Source organism: Bubalus kerabau, chromosome 3 (genome assembly GCF_029407905.1).
Source record: "Bubalus kerabau isolate K-KA32 ecotype Philippines breed swamp buffalo chromosome 3, PCC_UOA_SB_1v2, whole genome shotgun sequence".
Taxonomy (NCBI): domain Eukaryota; kingdom Metazoa; phylum Chordata; class Mammalia; order Artiodactyla; family Bovidae; genus Bubalus; species Bubalus kerabau.
Window position 1 is genome coordinate 115,612,799 of NC_073626.1, and position 17,215 is coordinate 115,630,013.

The 17,215-nt window shown below is 39.4% G+C and overlaps 1 protein-coding gene and 1 long non-coding RNA gene across 8 annotated transcripts in view; one reads left to right on the forward strand and one right to left on the reverse strand.

The window, feature by feature from the left end:
* ZRANB3 (zinc finger RANBP2-type containing 3) overlaps window positions 1–17,215 on the forward strand; it is a 300,187-nt gene that overhangs the window by 1,942 nt on the left and 281,030 nt on the right. The window contains exon 1 of one of the 7 annotated variants that reach the window (XM_055572732.1): window positions 13,137–13,366. The exons of 4 other annotated variants lie outside the window; for them this stretch is intronic. The gene's annotated coding sequence lies outside the window, so the exon portion shown is untranslated. Of the gene's footprint in view, window positions 1–13,136; window positions 13,367–13,421; window positions 17,157–17,215 lie in introns of those variants that run through there. 2 more of the 7 variants (XM_055572731.1, XM_055572730.1) reach the window with 2 other exon arrangements.
* LOC129646502 (uncharacterized) lies at window positions 7,172–11,808 on the reverse strand. The gene is made up of 2 exons (XR_008711987.1): window positions 11,671–11,808; window positions 7,172–7,428 (listed from the first exon to the last, which is right to left on the reverse strand). It is a non-coding gene; the product is annotated as an uncharacterized LOC129646502 (long non-coding RNA).

Sequence of the window (17,215 nt, forward strand, 5' to 3'; positions counted from 1 at the left end):
TTTCCTAGACTCATGAGTGGTGTTTATACATCAACTAGATGGTAAATTTTATAGTGTAATACTGGTAGATAAAGGAATGTCATCTCACTTTTCAGCCAAACAGTGTTCTGAGTCCTTCAGACAAAGTGTTGCCTCTTTATTTTTAATGCTAATTGGGGATTTCTTATAATTTAGCAGAAAGTTCTTCTATAGATGCTTAGATTTTTTTTTTGTCATGAGTGCTTCCAGTATAAATCAAGTCAATAAATAATAATGATGGTTTTCATTTTATTGACTATTTCCTCTGAGCCAGGAATGGTGTTAAGTGCTTTCAAGAGTGTCCCCTTCAGCAATCTGCAAGGATTGTTCTGTGATATTTTATAGGTGAAGAAATTGGAGCTCAGTGAAGACTAAAAATTTTTTTTATTGGAGTATTAGTTGATTTCAAATGTTGCGTTAGTTTCTCCTGTACAGCAAGGTGAATCAATTACGCATGTACATATATCCACTCGTAAATTTTTTCCCCTTTAGGTCATTACAGAGTATTGAGTAGAGTTCTCTGTGCTATACAGTAGGCCCTTATTAGTTACCTGTTTTATGTATAGTAATGTGTATATGTCAGTGGGCTTCCCAGGTCGCTCAGCTGGTAAAGAAGCCATCTGCAGTGCGGGAGACCTGGGTTCAATTCATGGGTTGGGAAGATCCCCTGGAAGAAGGCATGGCATCCCACTCCAGTATTCTTGCCTGGAAAATTCCATGGAGAGAGGAGCCTGGTGGGCTTACAGTGCATGGGGTTGCAAAGAGTCGGACATGACTGAGCGACTAAGCACAGCACAGCACAGCACATATGTTAATGCCAGTCTCCCACTTTATCTGTCCTCACCCTCAATAAGACTTTAAGGCCTTGGTCAGCAAACTTTGGAGCCGAGATTCACATCCAGCTCTGTCTCATTCCTGAATTCTTAACCACTGCTCACCCTGCCTCTTATTTATTAATTCCCCAATATGTGCCAGGCATATAGTCAGAAATGTGAAATTTCATCCTAGGATTCTAGAACCAATAGTGGCAGTCACTTCCTCTTTTGAGTTTTCCTTTGGCATCACATAATACATACTCATTGTATTTAAAAACACAGGAAAATATAAAAAAAGGAAGTAAAGCTCATTAATATTCCTATTGCTCAAAGATACTTCTATTAAATTTTGATGAGTATCTTTTCAGATCTCTATTTTAATAGGTACAGACGTGAATGAATAGTATGAGACTACTTTGCTCTTTTGTAAGCTTTCTTGACTCAAAAAGTAGTCTGTGACTATGACTGAAGATCAGTATTATCATTTTTGATGGCTATATAGAATTAGATTGTATATTTCTAACAACCATTTCCTAACTATTTTTAATTGTGGTAAAAAATATATAAACTTTACAATTTTAACCACTTGTAAGTGTACAGTACAGTAGTGTTAAGTATATGCACCTTGTCATGCAACAGATCTGTGGAAAATTTTCATCTTACAAAACTGAAACTACTTACTGAACAACTTGACTCCTTTTCCTGCCTCTCACAGCCCTTGGCAACCACCATTCTACTTTCTCTTTCCAAGAATTTGACTTTATATACCTCATATAAGTGAAATCATGAAGTAATTGTCCTTCTGTGATTGGCTTATTTCACTTAGCATCATGCTGTCATGGTTCGTTCATGTTGTGGCATATGGCTGGATTTCCCTTTTTTTTTTTTAAGGCTGAATTAATATTTTATTGCTTGTATATTCAGAATTTTATTTATCCATTCATCTGCCAGTGAACATTTATGTTGTTTCCACTTATTGGCTGTTGTGAATAATGCTGCAGTAAATGTTAATATCTCTTCAAGATCCTCTGTTTAGTTCTTTTAGACATATGCGTTCTTTTAGATATATGTATATACATATGTATACTTCTGGGTATATAGCTACACCCAGAAGTGGGAGCAGCTATTAATTTTTAAAAGCAATGCTATCATGAGCATCATTTTTTTATGCTTTCCTGATTATCCCTTAAATCTAACTTTTTAGGAATAGTGTGATTTTGAATTATTTATTTACTAATACAAACTGTAATTCCTAAATTGCTTTTCAGAGAGATTATGCCTGTTTTCTTTCCTACCAACAGTGTTTCAGAGCACCAGTTTCCCATCTTTTATTCTATTCAGTCTGATTGTAAAAAGTGATCCATCATTTATTTAATTCTATCTAGTTGAATTTGGTTGATGTTGAGCATCTTTTATGTGTACATTATCCATTGTTGTTTAATCTCTTTTGAGTAGACTGTTATCTTTCATAGACTCAGTAATTTTAAAGAAATTACTTCATAGGTTTTTAACTCATCATGTATTTTGCTTTTACTCTCATTTTGAATTTGATGTTTTTAACTTTTTAATTCTGTTCTTCTATGACATAGTATAAATTATTTTAGTGTTGAAATTTATGTCTTTTCCCATATGGTTTCTAGATTATTTGTGATACTTAAAAAAGCTTTATGATGAATAGAAAGTAGATAATAAAACATAATATGTATATGCAATTTTTATTTGTTTTTACATTTGATTTTGAAACCATGTAACCAGATTGGGAGTTGAACCCATGGGTTGGGACTGGGATGTAGCCAAAACCCAGACTGGGACTTGAACCCACAGACTTTTAGCTGAGAGCACACATAATCATAGGAATTAGTAAAGCTCATGTTCTTGATGTCTTATCACAGCAAGCATTGAATGAGAAAGAAACCCATAGGCAAGAAATGGATTTATTTAGAGAGAAACACAATCCACAGGCAGTGTGGCCCATCTCAAAAGGTGACAGAGGCTGCAGACTGTGGGGTTGACAGTTTTTATGTTGTTTAGTTGCTAAGTCATGGCTGACACTTCTGGACCCCATGAACTGCAGCACACCACGCTTCCCTGTCCTTCACTATTTTCCACAGTTTGCTCAAACTCATGTCCATTGAATCGGTGATGCCATCCAACAATCTCATCCTGTCACCCCTTCTCCTCCTGCCCTTAATCTTTGCCAGCATCAGGGTCTTTTCTAATGAGTCAGCTCTTTGCATCAGGTGGCCCAAGTATTGGGTCTTCAGCTTAAGCATCAATCATTCCAATGAACCTTCAGTATTGATTGCTTTGATCTCCTTGCTGCACAAGGGACTCAAGAGTCTGCTCCAACACCACAATTTGAAAACATCATTTCTTTGGCACTCAGCATTCTTTATGGTCCAACTCTCACATCCATTCATAACTACTGGAAACCATAGCTTGGAGTATATGGACCTTTGTCAGCAAAGTGATGTCTCTGCTTTTTAATACACTGTGTAGGTTTGTCATAGCTTTTCTTCCAGAGAATAAGTGTCTTTTAATTTTGTGACTGCAGTGATTTTGGAGCCCAAGAAAATAAAGTCTGCCATTGTTTCCACTTTTCCTGCATCTGTTTGTCACAAAGTGATGGGACTGGATACCATGATCTTAGTTTTTTGAATGCTGAGTTTTAAGCCAGCTTTTTTACTCTCCTCTTTCATTTTCATCAACAGGCTCTTTAGTTCCTCTTCACTTTCTACATATGGTAACATCTGCATATCTGAGGTTGTTGATATTTCCCCAGGCAATCTTGATCCCAGCTTGTGCTTCATCTAGCCTTCCATTTCCCATGATGCACTCTGCATATAAATTAAATAAGTACAGTGACAGTATATAGCCTTGACATACTCCTTTTCTGATTTTGAACCAGTCTGTTTTTCCATGTCCATTTCTAACTGTTGCTTCTTGTCCTGCATACAGGTTTCCTAGGAGTCAGGTAAGGTGATCTGGTATTCCCATTTCTTTAAGAATGTTCCACAGTTTATTGTGATCCGCTCAGTCAAAGACTTTAGTGTAGTCGATGAATCAGAAGTAGATGTTTTTCTGGAATTCCCTTGGCTTTTTCTGTGATCCAACGGATGCTGGCAATTTGATCTCTGGTTCTTTTGCCTTTTCTAAATCCAGCCTGTACATCTGAAAGTTCTTGGTTCACATACTGCTGAAGCCTAGTTTAAAGGATTTTGAACATTACCTTGCTAGCGTGTGAAATGAGTGCAGTTGTATGCATTTTTAACATTCTTCCACATTGCCCTTCTTTGGGATTGGAACAAAAACTGACCTTCTCCAGTCCTGTGGCCAGTGCTGAGTTTTCCAAATTTGCTGGCATATTGAGTGCAGTGCTTTCACAGCATCATTTAGGATTTGAAATAGCTCAGCTGATATTCCATTACTCCACTAGTTTTGTTGATAGTAATGCTTCCTAAGGCCTATTTGACTTCACACTCCTGGATGTCTGGCTCTAGGTGAGTGACCACACTGTCTGGTTATCTGAGTTGTTAACACCTTTTTTTGTGTGTAGTTATTCTCTGTATTTCTTGCCACCTCTTCTTAATCTCTTCTGCTTCTCTTAGATCCTTGCTGTTTCTGTCCTTTATTGTGTCCATCTTTGCATGAAGTATTCCCCTGTTATCTCTAACTTTCTTGAAGATATTTCCAGTCTTTCCAATTCTGTTGCTTTCCTCTTTTTCTTTGCATTGTTCACTTATAAAGAAAGACTTTTTCTTATCTCTCCATACTGTTCCCTGCAACTCTGCATTCAGTTTGGTATATCTTTCTCTTTCTCCTTTGCATTTTACTTCTCTTCTTTTCTCAGCTATTTGTAAGGCCTTCTTAGATAACCACTTTGACTTCTTGTATTTCTTTTTCTCTTGGATGGTTTTGGTTACACCTCCTATACAGTGGTATAAACCTCCACCCTTAGTTCTTCAGTCACTGTCTACCAGATCTAATCCTTTGAGTCTATTCGTATTTATGTTTTGTTCAGTCACTCATTCGTCTCCAACTCTTTGCAACCCCATAAACTGCATGACACCAGGCTTCCCTGTCCTTCACCATCTCCCAAGCTTGCTCAAACTCATGTCCATTGAGTCAGTGATGCATCTCCTCCTCTCTTGTCCCCTTTCCCTGCCTTCAATGTTTCCCAGTATCAGGGTCTTTTCTTATGAGTCAGCTCTTCGCATCAGGTGGCCAAAGGATTGGAGGTTCAGCTTTAGCATCAGTCCTTCCAATGAATATTCAGGGTTGATTTCCTTTAGGAATGACTGGTTTGATCTCCTTGCAGTCCAAGGGACTCTCAAGAGACTTCTCCAACACCACAGTTCAAAAGCATCAATTCTTCGACGTTCAGCCTTCTTTATAGTCCAACTCTCACATCCATACATGACTACTGGAAAAACCGTAGCCTTGACTAGATGGACCTTTGTTGGCAAAGTAATGTCTCTGCTTTTTAATATGCTGTCTAGGGTGGTTATAGCTTTTCTTCCAAGGAACAAGCATCTTTTAATTTCATGGCTACAGTCACCATCTGCAATGATTTTGGAGTCCAAGAAAAAGTCTGTCACTGTTTCCATTGTTTCCCCATTTGCCATGAAGTGACGGGACCGGATGCCATGATCTTCGTTTTTTGAATGTTGAAGTTTAAGCCAGCTGTTTTACTCTCCTCTTTCACTTTCATCAAGAGGCTCTTTAGTTCCTCTTCTCTTTCTGCCATAAGGGTGCTGTCATCTGCATATCTGAGATTATTCATATTTCTCCCTGCAGTCTTGATTCCAGCTTGTGCTTCATCCAGCCCTGCATTTCACATGATGTCCTCAAATATAAGTTAAATAAGCTGGTGACAATATGCAGCCTGGACGTACTTCTTTCCCGATTTGAAACCAGTTCGTTGTTCCATATCCAGTTCTGTTACTTCTTGACCTGCATACAGGTTTCTCAGGAGGCAGCTAAGGTGGTCTGGTATTCCCATCTCTTGGTAAGAATTTTACACAGTTTTTTGTAATCTACACAAAGGCTTTAGCATAGTCGTCGCTCAGTCGTGTCCGACTCTTTGTGACCCCATGGATTATAGCCTATGAGGCTCCTCCATCCATAAGATTCTCCAGGCAAGAATACTGGAGCGGGTTGCCATTTCCTTCTCCAGGGGATCTTCCCCACCCAAGGATTGAACCCGGGTCTCCCGTATTGCAAGCAGATGCCTTTACCATCTGAGCCACCATGGATATTTTTCAATCAAGCAGAAGTAGATGTTTTTCTGGAATTGTCTTGCTTTGTCTATGAGCCAACCTATGTTAGCAATTTGATCTCTGGTCCCTCTTCCTTTTCTAAATCAGGTAATTTCATAGGCTAATGAGTGGGAGGAGTATTCCAAATATTTGGGGGAAGGAGTGGGGATTTCTAGGAATTGGGCCACTGCCCATTTTTTTGTCCTTTATGGTTAGCCTTAGAACTGTCATGGTGCCTGTGTATGTATCATTTAGCTTGTTGATATGTTACAATGAATGTATACTGAGGCTCAAGGTCTAGTGGAAGTCAAATATGTGCTATCTTGAACCTATTTGGTTCCAATAAGTTTATGTCATATCGTCAGACGATGTTCTTCTTTTAAAGGTGTGCCCTGCCCTCCTCCCGCCTGTTTCAGTTTCACAATTTATATATACTTGGTTTTGTTTGGGTTCTCTTCTCTTTGATTGTTCTGTCTTTTCTTTGACTTGTACCATACCCATTTTCTTAATTTCTGTAACTTTATGTTTTTGTATCTGGTATGGTGTGCTTTCACTACTTTAGATATTTTCTTGCCGTTCTCACATTTTCTTGCTTTTTATTAGGTGGATTTTGGTGTCATTTTGTCAAGTTAAAAACAAATATCTGCACTTTTTATTTTTTGGCTCCACTGTGTAGCATGCAGGATCTTAGCTTCCAGTTTAGAACCGAACCCCTTCCCCCTGTAGATAAAGGGCAGAGTCTTAACCACTGGACTGCCAAGGAAGTCTCAATATCTGTACTTTTATATTTTAACAAAATACAAGTTTGACATTTTTACAGATGTAGAATACTACCTAAAGGCATATTTCATTTCCTATTAACAATACAGAGTTTTTCATTGTACAGTCAAGGTTAATTGGGGCATTCTGTGCTTTGTTAAAATATGTTTTTATTAGAGTTAGATCTAAATGGTGATACTTTAAGAGCACATGTAATTTTTAAACTTATATACTTACTTTTTATACAGAGGCTAATATTTTGTAGGGGCTTTCTGTAGGATCTGATCACTTCTGAATGCTTTTATTTCTAATTGTAACTACTTATTCTACTGTGTCTTTTCAGAGTACCTCAGATTCACCCTATCTCCTTAATGTGTTCCTCTTCTTTTTTACTCTCTATATCAATTGTATATTTGGTCAAGAAATATTGAGCATCTCTTATGAAAGGTATTAGGTAATGGTCAAGAAGATGGGCTCCAGGCTGGGAAGGCTTGATTGTGAGATCTTCCTTGTACTCCTTCAGTGACCTTTGGCAGAATATTTAACTATCCAGTGCCATTGTTTTCTTATCTGTAAAACTGAGACAAAGGAAATTGCAGCCATTGTTAAACTAAAATGATTTAATATATGTAAAACATTTAATATATGCCTGGTGTTTAGTGGGTGCTGGATTTTGTTAATATTATTTTTATTGACCTGGGCTAATACTAGAGTGATGATTCCTAAGGCCCCCTTGACTTCACACTCCAGGATGTCGGACTCTAGGTGAGTGATCACATTATTAATTGTGGTTATCTGGGTCCTTAAGATTTTTTTTTGTACAGTTCTTCTGTGTGTTCTTGCCACCTCTTTTTAATATCTTCTGCTTCTGTGAGGTCTATACCATTTTTGTGCTTTATTCTGCCCATCTTGGGATGAAATAGTTCCTTAGTATCTCTAATTTTCTTGAAGTAACCTCTAGTCTTTCCCATTCGGTTGTTTTCCTTTATTTCTTTGCATTGTTTACTTCAGAAGGTTTTCTTATCTCTCCTTGCTTTTCTTTGAAATTCTGCATTCAAATGGATATAGCTTTCCTTTTCGCCTTTGCCTTTCAGTTCAGTTCAGTCCAGTTCAGTCGCTCAGTCGTGTCCAACTTTGCATCCCCATGAATTGCAGCACGCCAGGCCTCCCTGTCCTTCACCAACTCCCAGATTTCACTCAAACTCACATCCATCGAGTCAGTGATGCCATCCAGCCATCTCATCCTCTGTCGTCCCCTTCTCCTCCTGCCCCCAATCCCTCCCAGCATCGGAGTCTTTTCCAGTGAGTCAACTCTTCGCATGAGGTGGCCAAAGTACTGGAATTTCAGCTTTAGCATCAGTCCTTCCAAAGAACATCAGGACTGATCTCCTTCAGGATGGACTGGTTGGATCTCCTTGCAGTCCAAGGGACTCTCAAGAGTCTTCTCCAACACCACAGTTCAAAAGCATCAATTCTTCGGTGCTCAGCTTTCTTCACAGTCCAACTCTCAAGGCTATGAAAAACCATAGCCTTGACTAGATGGACCTTTGTTGGCAAAGTAATGTCTCTGGTTTTTAATATGCTATCTAGGTTCGTCATAACTTTCCTTCCAAGGAGTAAGCGTCTTTTAATTTCATGGCTGCAGTCACCATCTGCAGTGATTTTGGAGCCCCAAAAAATAAAGTCTGACACTGTTTCCACTGTTTCCACATCTATTTCCCATGAAGTGATGGGACCAGATGCCATGATCTTCGTTTTCTGAATGTTGAGCTTTAAGCCAACTTTTTCACTCTCCTCTTTCACTTTCATCAAGAAGCTTTTTAGTTCCTCTTCACTTTCTGCCATAAGGGTGGTGTCATCTGCATATCTGAGCTTATTGATATTTCTCCCGGCAATCTTGATTCCAGCTTGTGCTTCTTCCAGCCCAGCATTTCTCATGATGTACTCTGCATATAAATTAGCTTCTCTTTTTTCTCAGCTATTTGTAAGGCCTCCTCAGACAACCATTTTGCCTTTCTTTTTCTTAGAGATGGATTTGATCACTGCCTCCTGTACATTGTTAATGAACTTCCATCCATAGTTCTTCAGGCACTCTGTCTATCAGATCTGCTGCCTTGAATCTATTTGTCACTTCCACTGTATAATCTTAAGGGATTTGATTTAGGTCATACCTGAGTGGCCTAGTGATTTTCCCTACTTTTTTCAATTTCAGTCTGAATTTTGCAATAAGGAGTTCATGTTCTGAGCCACAGTCAACTCTGGTCTTGTTTTTGCCGACTGTATAGAGCTTCTCCACCTTTGGCTGTAAAAAATATAATCAATCTGGTTTTGTATTGGCCGTTTGGTGATGTCCATGTGTAGAATCATCTCTTGTAGGAAGAGGGTGTTTGCTATGACCAAACAAGTTTGCCAAGTTTTGTTCTCTTAGCAAAACTCTGTTAGCCTTTGTCCTGCTTCATTTTGTACTCCAAGGCCAAACTTGTCTGTTACTCCAGGTATTTCTTGACTTCCTACTTTTGAATTCCCTTCCCCTTTGATGAAAAGGACATCTTTTTTGGTGTTAGTTATAGAAGAACACAACAAACTGTGGAAAATTCTGAAAGAGATGGGAATACCAGACAACCTGACCTGACTCTTGAGAAACCTATATGCAGGTCAGAAAGCAACAGTTAGAACTGGACATGGAACAACAGACTGGTTCCAAATAGGAAAAGGAGTACGTCAAGGCTGTATATTGTCACCCTGCTTATTTAACTTATATGCATAGTACATCATGAGAAATGCTGGGCTAGAAGAAGCACAAGCTGGAATCAAGATTGCCTGGAGAAATATCAATAAGCTCAGATATACAGACGACACCTCCCTTATGGCAGAAAGTGAAGAGGAACTAAAAAGCCTCTTGATGAAAGTGTAAGTGGAGAGTGAAAAAGTTGGCTTAAAGCTCAACATTCAGAGAACGAAGATCATGGCATCCGGTCCCATCACTTCATGGGAAATAGATGGGGAAACAATGGAAACAGTGTCAGACTTTAATTTTGGGGTTCCAAAATCACTGCAGATGGTGACCGCAGCCATGAAATTAAAAGACATTTACTCCTTGGAAGGAAAGTTATGACCAACCTAGATAGAATATTAAAAATAAGAGACATTACTTTGCCAACACAGGTCCGTCTAGTCAAGGCTATGGTTTCCCAGTGTTCATGTATGGATGTGAGAGTTGGACTGTGAAGAAAGCTGAGCACCAAAGAATTGATGCTTTTAAACTGTGGTGTTGGAGAGTCCCTTGGACTGCAAGGAGATCCTGCCAGTTCACCTTAAAGGCAGTCAGTCTTGGGTGTTCATTGGAAGGACTGATGCTGAAGCTGAAACTCCAATACTTTGGCCACCTCATGCAAAGAGTTGACTCATTGGAAAAGACCCTGATGCTGGAAGGGATTGGGGGCAGGAGGAGAAGGGGACGACAGAGGATGAGATGGCTGGATGGCATCACCGACTCGATGGACATAAGTTTGAGTCAACTCCGGGAGTTAGTGATGGATAGGGAGGCCTGGCGTGCTGCAAGTCATGGGATCGCAAAGAGCTGGACACAACTGAGTGACTGAACTGAACTGAACTGATAGAAGGTCTTGTTAGGTCTTCATAGAACCATTCAACTTCAGCTTTTTTGGCATTAGTGGTTGGGGCATAGACTTGGATCACTGTCATATTGTATGGTTTTCCTTGGAAACGAACAGAGATCATCCTGTCATTCTTGAAATTGCATCCAAGTACTGCTTTTTGGACTCTCTTGTTCAATATGAGGGCCTTGGAATCATCACTGTGAACAAAGCAAGTGGAGGTAATGGAATTCAGCTGAGCTATTTCAAATCCTAGAAGATGATGCTGTTAATGTGCTGCATTCAGTATGCCAGCAAATTTGGAAAACTCAGCCGTGGCCACAGGATTGAGAAAATTCAGTTTTCATTCCAATCCCAAAGAAGGGCAATGCCAAAGGATGCTCAAACTACCACTCAATTGCTCTCATTTCATATGCTAGCAAAGTAATGCTGAAAATTCTCCAAGCTAGGCTCCAGCTTCAATGGTACATGAACCAAGAACTTCCAGATGTTCTAGCTGGATTTAGAAAAGGCAAAGGAACCAGAGATCAAATTGCCAACATCCATTGGATCATAGAACAAGCAAGACAATTCTAGAAAAGCATCTGCTTTACTGACTATGTTAAAGCCTTTGACTGTGTGGATCACAACAAACTGTAAAATGCGTAAAGAGATGGGAATACCAGACCACCTTAGCTGCCTCCTGAGAAACCTGTATGTGGGTGAAGAAGCAACAGGACCGGACATGGAACCAGACATGGAACAATGGACTGCTTCCAAATTGGGATAGGAGTTTGTCAATGCTGTATATTGTCACTAGCTTATTTAACTTATATTTGAGTACATCATGTGAAATGCAGGGCTGGATGAAGCACAAGCTGGAATCAAGATTGCAGGGAGAATTATCAATAACCTCAGATATACAGATGATAGCACCCTTATAGCAGAAAGCAAAGAGGAACTAAAGAGCTTCTTGATGAAAATGAAGGAGGAGAGTGAAAAAGCTTGCTTAAAATTCAACATTCAGAAAAGTAAGATCATGGCATCTGGTCCGATTACTTCATGGAAAATAGATGGGACACAATGGAAACAGTGACACTTTATTTTCTTGGGCTCCCAAATCACTGCAGATGGTAACTGCAGCCATGAAATTGAAAGACACTTGCTCCTTGGAAGAAAAGCTATGACAAACCAAGACAACGTATTGAAAAACAGAGACATTACCTTGCCGACAAAGGTCCACGTAGTCAAAGCTATGGTTTTTCCAGTAGTCATGTATGGATATGAGAGTTGGACCATAAAGAAGTCTGAACGCCAAAGAACCAATGCCTTTTAACGTGGTGTTGGAGAAGTCTCTTGAGAGTCCCTTGAACTGCAAGGAGATCAAACCAGTCACTCCTAAAGGAAATCAATCCTGAATATTCATTGGAAGGACTGATGCTGAAGCTCTAATACTTTGGCCACCAGATGTGAAGAGCCAACTCATTAGAAAAAACAATGATGCTGGGAAACATTTAAGGCAGGAGGAGAATGGGACGACAGAGAAGGAGATGGTTGGATGGCATCACTGACTCTTATTGGTATAGCAAATATTAGATATGGTAATTTTAAAATGGACATGAGTTTGAACAAGCTCCAGGAGATGATGAAGGACAGCGAATCCTGGCATGTTGCTGTCCATGGGGTCGCAAATAGTCAGACACAAGTTAGCGACTGAACCACAATGCTAGAGTGAGTGTGTGCCTACTACGTCACTTCCGTCTTGTCCAACTCTTTGTGACCCTATTGACTGTAGCCTCCCAGGCTTATTTGTCCATAGGATTCTCCTAGCAATAATACAAGGATAAATAATAGTTTACCTTACCCTCCTCCAGGGGTCTTCCTGACCCAGGGATTGAACCCATTTCTCATATGTCTTCTGGTTTGGCAGGTGTCTTCCTTACTACTAGCGCCACCTGGGAAACCCAATACTAATGTACTGAAGTAAAACAGGATGAAAAGTTTGTGTTCCTTGACTTTATAAAGACAGTCTAATGAGAGAGAAAACAAATGAAAATAATTTTCAATCACAGGAAGTGCATAAAGGAAGTGAACTGATACTAAGGTAAATGTAGGAGAGTCCTATTGGGAAGTACTGCATATTCCTGTGGAACACTGATGGCTTGGGGTGGGTGATGTCTGTCAGAGTGGAAAGAAATGAATGGATTTGCGATATGTTTGGGGAATAGTTAATAATTAATCAATTTAATGTGGTTAAAGAAGAAGTAAAAATCAAGAATGAAGTCAATTTACTGGTTTGTGTAACTTCATGATTGCACTACTACTCAGAGAGTTGGTCAGGGAGCACACAGTTTGGTAGAGAATAGAAGACTTTGGTTTTGGACATTTAGGCTAGAGATGTCTGTGTGTGTGGTCAGGCCAGCCAAGATGGCTGTTCTGTTGTGCTCTGCGCCCTGCCTGCTCCACCAGTCACCTATACCCACTTACCTATACCCTATATAGGTAAGTATATATATAGGTAAGTATAATATATAGGTGAGTATATATATACTTCACCTATACCCTACTTACCTGACTGACCTTCCTGCTTATATTTCGCCTGGCCAACTAGTGATTGCTTTTATCAAAGAGATCTTGAGGGTGGGCTTCTCTCCTGGTTTCCCAGGTAACTAATACACCCACCAGACATCAATTCCCCACCTAACCTCAGGGAGCAAAGGCTGCTGCCTTGTCCTGCCTGCTGTTAACAGCATGTGGTGGGGTACCTCTCCAGGACCCTGCTTTCAGATGTGTAAATGCCCTCATCCATTAAACTGCTGTCTCTGTTGCTAACTCCAGGCTCTTTCTTCGATCTTAAAACTGGGAAAGTGCAGGCCTGTGGGGTGCAGCCCAGCACTTTGAGACATCCAAGGTGACCAAGGTAGGTAATTAGATGTAGGAGTCTGAAGCTAAGAGATTGTATAATGTATTACCCAGACTATTTGTAGTACCCCTCTAAAAGATTGTCCTTGTCCCCACATCCATTCTTCCAAATTTGACAAGGTAATCTTTGTAAAGTAGTGACTTGGATAAACTCTAGGAAAGGCTCCCAATTTCTTACAGAATAAAGCCTAAACTCCTTTTTTAATACGGCATAAGGAAACCTCCGTGACCTGACCTATTTTTACTTCTTTACCACTTGTCACAAAGCATCTAATTTTTTAGCTATGCTAAACTGCTTAGGATTCTCTGAAACTTTATGGTTTTGCAAATATGGCCTGTTTCTCTCTAGAATCTCCTTGATTTTCCATCAGCAAACTCCCCTCTTCTTCAAGTTTTGAGTTACATCAAGTATTTAAATAAGGTGTACTGCATTCCAAGCATTTCTAAGTGAAGCCTTCTTTGATTGCTTGCTGCCTCACATGGTTCAACACTCCCACTTATGTGTGGTATTGTTATATATATTTCTTTCATAGCACTTACTGCATTGTGTTGCAATTATTTGTTTATAACTCTTATTTCCATCTTAGATTTAGCTGGAGGGTAAGGCTCCACTGGCACAAAGTCATCTTTGTTTACCTGGCACCCTCTTCAATGCCTAATACATAAAAGACACTCAACAATTATTTGTTGAATGAATGATTTTAAGAGGCAGTGTTGCATAATAGCAAAATTCAGACTTTACATTAGACCAATCAGAATTCTAGACTTAATATCACCACTTACTAACTAGTGATAAATGATTTAATATCTCTGAACCTTAGTTTTCTTGTCCTTAATGTGAGGCTAATGATAACTTATCTTTGTGAGTTGTTTTGAGAAATACAGATTTTCTAAATTTTCCTAGTGTACTGCCTGACAGAAAGAGATCATTCATTAGTGGGAGTTGTTTTGTCTTTCTGAAAACAGTTCCCTGTAGAATGAAAGATTGTAGTGTCCTTGCTTTTAAAGTAATTAGATATTAGATATGGATATATTAAAGTCCCATCAGTTATTTTAAAAATATGTAATTTTATAGTTTCCTGAACTTGATCTTTTATCATTTTAGAACATGATTCAATTTTATTAACAAAGTGAAAGTGAAGTCAGTCGCTCAGTCGTGTCCGACTCTTAGCGACCCCACGGACTGCAGCCCACAAAGCTACTCCATCCGTGGGATTTTCCAGGCAAGAGTACTGGAGTGGGGTGCCATTGCCTTCTCCTTTATTAACAAAATGTGATGTTAATTTATTAAATTTAGTTTGTAACTTGCTGACAATCCTTAAATATACCTATCTCAGATAAAACACAAAGCTGAATCTACTTTATTATGAAACTATGAAGTATGGTAAAATATGGAATAGGTACATTTATAAATTCTGATGAAATCTGAAGAGTTTCTAAGATTTGAGTATATGATTTTGTGGGTAATAACTGAAAGTATCTGAGTAGGTAAGTGACATCTTCATAGACTGCCTTTTCAAACTCATATTCAAAGTGCTGTTATTTTTGTGAGCGTGTGTGTAACTGAGCAGGACCCTGTAGGGCCTTCCCAGGACAGACCCCTCTGTCATATCCTCTGCTTTAGCTCCTCTGTGTTACCTAGATAATAGTCTCTGATGCCCATTTCCTGAGTGGTTTTACAGCGGCTAAAGTGAAAGTGTTAATTGCTCAGTCGTTTCTGACTCTCCTGTGTCCATGGAATTCTCCAGGCAAGAATACTGGGGTGGGTAGTCATCCCTTTCTCCAGGGGATCTTCCAGACCCAGGGATCAAATCCACATCTCCTGCATTGCAGGCAGGATCTTTACTGTTTGATTCTTTACAGCTGCTAAACCCCCACCAACTGGAAGAAATTAACTACTTAATTGTTGACCTTGGGTACATAGCCCCTACAGCCTACAGGTGCCTAAGGATTGATAATGTTAACCCCTGTGACACCACCCTGTTACCGCACCTTCAACCAGTCAGAATTGTGCACAGCTGATCACATGCCCTGGGATGCCCCTCCCTTTCCTTGCCTTTAAAAATGGTTTGCTGAAACCTTTTGCAGATTTCAGGCTTTTGGAGCACTAAGAGCCCTTGAGTTCTTGCTTGGTGTCCTTTAGTTAATGTTAAGTACACTTTCCTTCATCACAGCCTGGTGTCAGTAGATTGGCTTTACTGCATGTCAGCGTGTGGACCCTAGTTTGTTTTGGTAACTTGTGTTTTCTGGATCCATGTACTTTAGAGCAGAGTTGTTCAGTAGACTTCCGTATTCACCATTTGTGGGAAGTAGCAATTTATTTTAGCTCAATTTGTATTTCCAATAAGGAACTTGGAATTATTTCTGTTAATACATGCTTATTTCTGTACTTGGGAAAGCACTGGTGTTACTAGCTTGTAGTCCTCCTCCCTCATCTTTGACTACCTGCTTCCTATTATCAGTGGATGGCAGGAGAGGAGGAATGAGTAATCAAATTGCTTGTCATAGGTCACCCAAGATTTATTTAAAATATTTTTACATTTACTTGTGTCCATGTAAACAAATTGCCGTAGTAATTAGGACCATTTCCACTAACAATTTTTGTTTGGGATGAATTTATAAAATTTAGTTACCTAGATTAACTGAACTTGTGTTTAAATTTAATTTTACTTATTTGGCAGTACTGGGTCTTAATTGCAACATGTAGTATCTTTAGATTTGGCATGCAAACTCTTAGCTGTGGCATATGGGATCTAAATCCCTAACCAGGGATTGAACCAGGGCCCCCTGCATTGGGTGCTCAGAGTCTTAGGCACTGGACCACCATGGAAAACCCTGAACTTGTTTTTAAATTGAACAGAAGATTTGCTTGATACTATGTAGCCTAGAATTTTCTAATACCTTACTATTCTAACATGAAGCCATATTTAATCCATATTTAATAAACTACCCCCTCTCTAATCTTAATCACTTTGCAAACTGTGTCATTTTCCCTGCTATAACTTGAACTTGGTTTACTTTCTGTCTACCTACACTCTGACTTCTACATTTGAATGCACACCTTAGCTAATCTGGTATGTTAGGTTTTTAGTTCCTCAACTGCCATATTGCTGGTGAACTTTATTTTCACACTAGTTCAGCTATGCACTCCAGTGGTCCCATCTTCTACTGTCTCATCTCTAGGAATTATTCTACCTCTAGACTGTTTAATCATGGTCCCTGTCCTTTGAAGTTTGTTTTTTTTTTTAATTTCTTTTTGGCTGTGCTGCAGTGTTCTTGTTGCTGCTCGGGCTTTTCTAGTGGCAAACAGTGGGGGACTACTCTCTAGTTGCGGTGCGCGGGTTTCTCATTGCAGTGACTTCTCTTGCTGCAGAGCATGGGCATTAAGGAGAGCAGGCTTCAGTGGTTGTGGCCTCTGAGCTCTAGAGCACAGGCTCAGTAGTTGTGGCCCATGGGCTTAGTGGCTCTAAGGTATTTGGGATCTTCCTAGATGAGGGATCAAACCCATGTCCTCTGCATTGGCTGACTAATTCTTAGCCACTGAGCGATCAGGGAAGCTCCTGAAGTTTTAATACAACAAATAATATCAAGTGCATAGTACCGGGCACTGGTCTAGGTGCATGGAATACACCAGAAGCAAAACAGACAAAAATCTATGCCCTTTGGAGAGTTTATAGCCTAGTGGAAAGAGACAAAAACAAAAAAACAAAAAAACCCATAGTAAGTATGTAAATTATATAGTGTTTTACAAGTTGAAGAGTGTTATCAAGAAAGAAAAAGTGGAGCAGGTAAGAGATAAAAGGGAGTTCAATTTTTTTGTTTTAAAAAATTTAAGTATATAGTCACA